Source organism: Gossypium hirsutum, chromosome A08 (assembly GCF_007990345.1).
Source record: "Gossypium hirsutum isolate 1008001.06 chromosome A08, Gossypium_hirsutum_v2.1, whole genome shotgun sequence".
In the NCBI taxonomy this organism is placed as follows: Eukaryota; Viridiplantae; Streptophyta; class Magnoliopsida; order Malvales; family Malvaceae; genus Gossypium; species Gossypium hirsutum.
The window spans coordinates 37,870,739-37,876,738 of NC_053431.1; positions in this window are offsets into that span (position 1 = coordinate 37,870,739).

Here is a 6,000-nt window from a genome sequence, read left to right on the forward strand (position 1 = left end):
GCATGTGAATTTAGTCAATAGGACTTATATGAGAAAATTTTAAAATGTGATAGGTCAATGCATGAGGACCTATTAGTGCATGTGGAAGAAAAAGGGGACTTGCATGTCAAATTCCCCCTCCCTAATATGTAGTGGCCGGCCATGCTATGGGTGGAAACATGTCACCAACATGTTGTATTAGTGATGTATGGTAAGGGAAATAAAATATTAAGCATGATAATTAAATAATGAAAGGAAGGGTGATGGAAAAAAAAATAATAATGGTCTCACCCCCTTGTTGCCGTGAATTGAAGAAAGAAAACAAAAAAAAAAGTGTTCATTCTTGAACATCCTTGGCCGAATAGAGGAAAGAAAGGAAGGGGGAAGAGCTTGAGAAAATCGGCTATGGTGGTTTGCTAGACTAAGGTATGTTTGATGTTGTCTTTGAGATGCATGCATGTTTTAAATAGCCCATGTTCAAATCTTGAATCTTGTTGATAACATGAGCAATCGGTTATGAGAAAGTGTTCAAGGAATGGTTGTTGTTCATGTTATTTGGATGAGAAATGGTGAGTTTTGTTGTTTCATGTTAAAGTTAGGTGAATGATGATAGAGGAGTGTTTGAACTATAAAAAAAAAAGAATCGGCTACCTTGTTATGAGCTAGGGCCGAATGTGAGTTTGGTTGTGTTTGAATATTACATGCTTGGTAGAATGGTGGATGAAGGTGCCGAATGTATGTTGGATTGATAGAGTCTCCAAATTGATTTTATGTGTGTATGCATGACCGAATATACGTGGTCACATGAGTAAGGAAATGAGTTATTTGATATGTGGTAAAAGTTAAGTACTAAATCGAAGGTTGCTAAAATTGCCATTTCTTTAGCCGAATATGTGCTTGATCAATGAAGGAATTGTTGAAGAATATAGGTGAACTTGGTGAGAGTATTCGGCCTAGTGTATAAATGATATGAAGATTTTAGGAAATTGTTTTGGTTAGGTGTATGTATGATTAAGTATATTCGGCAATATACTTAAAGTGGGTACATGATATTACATTATAATTATTGAGCTTAAGTATATGGATATGTGTATATGTGGTCATATAATGACATCTTGGTTTGAAAATTTAATGATGTGTGATTGCCGGACGTGATAAATAAATTCATGTTATTGGGTTAAATATTGAATACTCTTATTTGTATTATTTAAGCTCAAGAACCTAAAGGAGAGGCGTCCAACAAGGGGAAATCGAAGGTCATCGAGTAGCCGACTCGGAATTATTTTACCCAACATAAAGTAAGTCATTAAGCATGTAGTTGGTATTATTTCAAATGGTCATAATGTGTATGTATTGATGCTGATTGGAATGAATAAATATACATATATATATGCATGTACGTATGTGATGATGAAATTGTTGAATGAAAGAAAAGAAGTAAGATGTACTGAGTTGTTGATCTCGGCACTAAACGTGCGGGATGACCATTTATGATCATGAGATTGGCGCTAAGTGCGCGGGATTAAATTGTACAGCACTAAGTGTGCGATTTGACTATGTTGCACTAAGTGTGCGAAATGAATATGATGCACTAAGTGTGCGAATTGACCATGCGGCACTAAGTGTGCGAGTTTGACTATGTAGCACTAAGTGTGCGATTTGATTACGTAGCACTAAGTGTGCGAGTTGATTATATAGCACTGAGTGTGCAGGCTCAATATACATTCGTGAATCATTATGGACACTATGTGTGCGACACTATTGAGTCGATCGCGGACAGCGGATCGGGTAAGTGTCTTGAGTACGTGGCTAATAGGTGCTATGCTTATACTTGGTGTTGAGCTCGGTAAGTTCGAACCTATGTGACAAACATACTTGAAGTCACGTACATAAAATTTATCGTAGGATGGGTGAAAGGCCGTATAGTCGTTTGATTGTAACGAAAATAAATCGATTTATGAAAATGCTTCAATGTCCTATTGATGAGTATATTGAATGTGAATGCATGAATTGATATGAAATTGAATCGATAGGTTGGAGGAACTATGGTATGGTTCGGTATGGATGGAGTAAATTGTCTCGTTCCATTTTGTTTCCTCTTGTGATAATGTTATTGATAGATGGTAGTGCATTGCTTATGACTTACTGAGTTATAAACTCACTCGATGTTTCCTTGTCACCCATTATAGGTTGCTTGGACTCATCTATTTTTGCGGGGTCGGGCCGTCATCGAAGTCATCACACCGGATAGCAAGTTTTGGTATTTTCTTCTTAGTTGGCTTAGAAGAACATTTTGGCATGTATAAGCTATTACGTTGTGTTTGAATTTTGGCATGTAAACTTTAAGCCATGCGAAAATGGCACGAATGTTCGATTGAGTTGGATCAAGGGTAGGCATGAAATGGACCTAGTTACTTTCGTAACAGATGCTGGCAGCAGCAGTGTCATGAGATTGAAAAATCACTAAAAATAGTAGGAGTGGAATTAATTGATGAATAAATTATGTAATCGAAGCTCGATGAGTCTGTTTTCATGAGGAAGTAACAAAAAGATCATATGGGCAGTATATTAAGAGATAATCAGATTTTTTTGGGACAGGGCCAGAACGGTTTCTGGATTCCCTGCTCCGACTTTGGAATTTCATTAAAAATTAACCAGAGATAATTAGGGGTCGTACCATATATGTACAGATTCCTCTCTGAGTCTAGTTTTCATAGAAACAAACGGCATCAGTATTGGAGCCCCGTGCAGGGAGATATCCAAGTCGTAATGGGCAAAGGTCAGTGTAGTCGATCCCTGCAACTTGGGAGACTTTGACTAATAAACTGTACTAATTGGCCCGACCAAAAATTCTAGAAAAAAATACATAGATGGGCACATGAGTCTAGTTTCTGGGAAAAATTACGAAACTGATTTTCGAGTTACGAAACTCAAGATATGATTTTTAAAACGACTAGTACACAGATTGGGCAGTGTCTGGAAAATAAATTTTGTAAGGGGTTAAAGCCAGTTAACGCCTCGTGTTCGACTCCGGTGTCGGTTTCGGGTTCGGGGTGTTACATTTTATTGGTATCAGAGCTATGGTTTAGTCGGTTCTAGGACTACCATAGCACGTATGAGTCTAGCTATACATGCCATAATGTTAATGTTTAAAAGGGTGATGACTTCTGACGGTTGAAATGTTTTTGTTTTGATTAGTAAATGGATCCCGGTGAAGAAAGAACCCTAGCGGATGACGTTGAGAGCGTAGCAGCTGCTCCTGCACAAGGGACGCCGCCTGTTGAACCTCAGTCATCTGCGAATAATCAAGGTGAGGGGGCTAAACAAGCCTTCTTTACCATGATGAATGAGTGGGTCGCGCAATATGCCCGAACCAACCCGGCTGTCCAACAATTCCCAAATTTGAATAATCCACCCCAAGAGCCTGTAATGCCATCAGTCGCTGATCCTGTGAGGCTGAGTAAGCCACCTGTAGACTTGATTAGGAAGCGTGGGGCCGAGGAGTTCAAGGCCATAGTAACTGATGATGCCGAAAGGGCCGAGTTCTGGCTTGATAATACCATTCGGGTGTTCGATGAATTGTCATGCACACCCGATGAATGTCTAAAATGTGCCGTATCTTTGTTGCGAGACTCAGCCTACTATTGGTGGAGGACCTTGATTTCCATAGTCCCGAACGAGCAAGTAACTTGGGACTTCTTTCAAACGGAATTCCGGAAGAAATTTATTAGCCAACGGTTCATTGACCAGAAGCGTAAGGAGTTCTTGGAACTCAAGCAAGGCCGTATGACTGTATCTGAATACGAACATGAATTCGTAAGACTTAGTAGGTATGCCCGGGAGTGTGTAGCTGATGAGGTTGCTATGTGCAAAAGATTTGAGGAAGGATTGAATGAAGATTTAAAGCTACTAATGGGTATTTTGGAAATAAAAGAATTCGTAACACTAGTCGAACGAGCCTGCAAGGCGGAAGAACTTGGAAAGGAGAAGAGGAAGGCTGAATTTGAAGCTAGAGATTATCGTAAAAGATCGACGGGTAAAGCTCCGTTCTCAGCTGTAAAGAAGTTCAGGGAGGACATTAATAAGTCGAGGGCGACTGCGGGAATTTCCATCAGGGCAAGACCATCGATGGGCTCCCGAGCTACTTCGGTAGCTAGTGTGGGCAATAATCGTCACGAGAAACCTGAATGTCCCCAATGTGGAAGACGACACCTAGGTGAATGTTGGGGCAAGTCTACTAGCAGGGCCTGTTACGGATGCGGTTCGAAGGACCACCTCATTAGAGATTGCACGGAGCTGGATGGGAAGAATAAGATTCAAGGTGCAAGACCTAGTGGAGTGACATCTAGAGGTAGACCACCGAGAATTTTTGGAGGCAGGGGTGGTAGTCAGAGGGGGGCTTCTGATACGGCCGATCGCGCCGAGAACCGTGCTCCTGCTAGAGCATATGCCATTCGCGCACGAGAGAAGGCATCCTCCCCCGACGTCATCGCTGGTACCTTCACTCTCTTTGATACTAATGTGATTGCATTGATTGACCCTGGTTCTACTCATTCATATGTATGCGAAACCTTAGCAACCAGTAAGACTCTACCTGTTGAGTCTACTGAGCTCGTAATTCGAGTATCAAACCCTTTGGGCCAATGCGTACTTGTTGATAAAGTGTGTAAGAGATGCCCTCTAATAATCCGAGAATCCTGTTTTCCGGCCGATTTGATGCTTTTGCCGTTCGACGAGTTTGATGTTATTCTTGGTTTGGATTGGTTAACCGCACATGATGCGGTTGTGAATTGCAAAAGCAAGACTATCGATTTGAGGTGCGCAAATAACGAAATAATCCGAGTTGAGTCTGCGGACTTAAGGGGGTTGCCAGCTGTAATATCAGCAATGTTGGCCTAGAAATATGTAAGGAAAGGGTACGAAGCATACCTCGCGTATGTACTTGATGACAAAGAGTTAAAAAGGAAACCCGAATCGGTGCCGGTGGTCTGTGAATACCCGGATGTTTTTCCTGAAGAGTTACCGGGTTTGCCACCTGTTCGGGAGGTAGAGTTTGGTATTGAGCTTGTACCTGGAACTACGCCTATTTCGATCGCTCCGTATCGTATGGCACTAACCGAGTTAAAAGAGTTGAAAGCTCAGTTGCAAGAATTGACGGATAGAGGTTTCGCTCGACCGAGTTTCTCACCTTGGGGTGCACCAGTATTGTTCGTGAAAAAGAAGGACGGAACCATGAGGTTGTGCATTGACTATCGTCAACTGAATAAAGTGACGATAAAGAATAAGTATCCGTTACCGCGTATTGATGATCTGTTCGATCAATTAAAGGGAGCATCGGTGTTTTCAAAGATAGATTTGAGATCGGGTTATTATCAGTTGCGGATTCGAGATTCGGACGTACCCAAAACTGCTTTCAGAACGAGGTACGGTCACTACGAGTTCTTAGTGATGCCGTTCGGGCTCACTAATGCCCCTGTGGTGTTTATGGATTTGATGAATCGGATCTTCAGGCCGTATTTGGATCGGTTCGTAGTTGTGTTTATTGATGACATCTTGGTCTATTCAAGAGATGAGATCGAACATGCTGAGCATCTGAGGCAAGTGTTGCAAATTTTGCGGGATAAGCAGTTATATGCTAAGTTCAGTAAGTGTGAGTTCTGGTTAAGAGAGGTTAGCTTCTTGGGTCATGTGGTATCCGCATCGGGTATTCGAGTTGACCCGAGCAAAATTTCAGCCATACTTAACTGGAAGCCTCCGAGAAATGTTACCGAAGTCCGGAGCTTTCTAGGGCTCGCCGGTTATTACCGACGATTTGTCAAAGGTTTCTCAATGATAGCCACACCAATGACGAAGCTACTTCAGAAGGATGTTAAGTTCGAATGGACGGAGAAATGTCAGAAAAGCTTCGATCAACTGAAAACTCATCTGACTGAAGCTCCAATTTTGGTGCAACCCGAATCGGGTAAAGAGTTTGTCGTTTATAGTGACGCATCCCTACTTGGGTTGGGTTGTGTATTGATG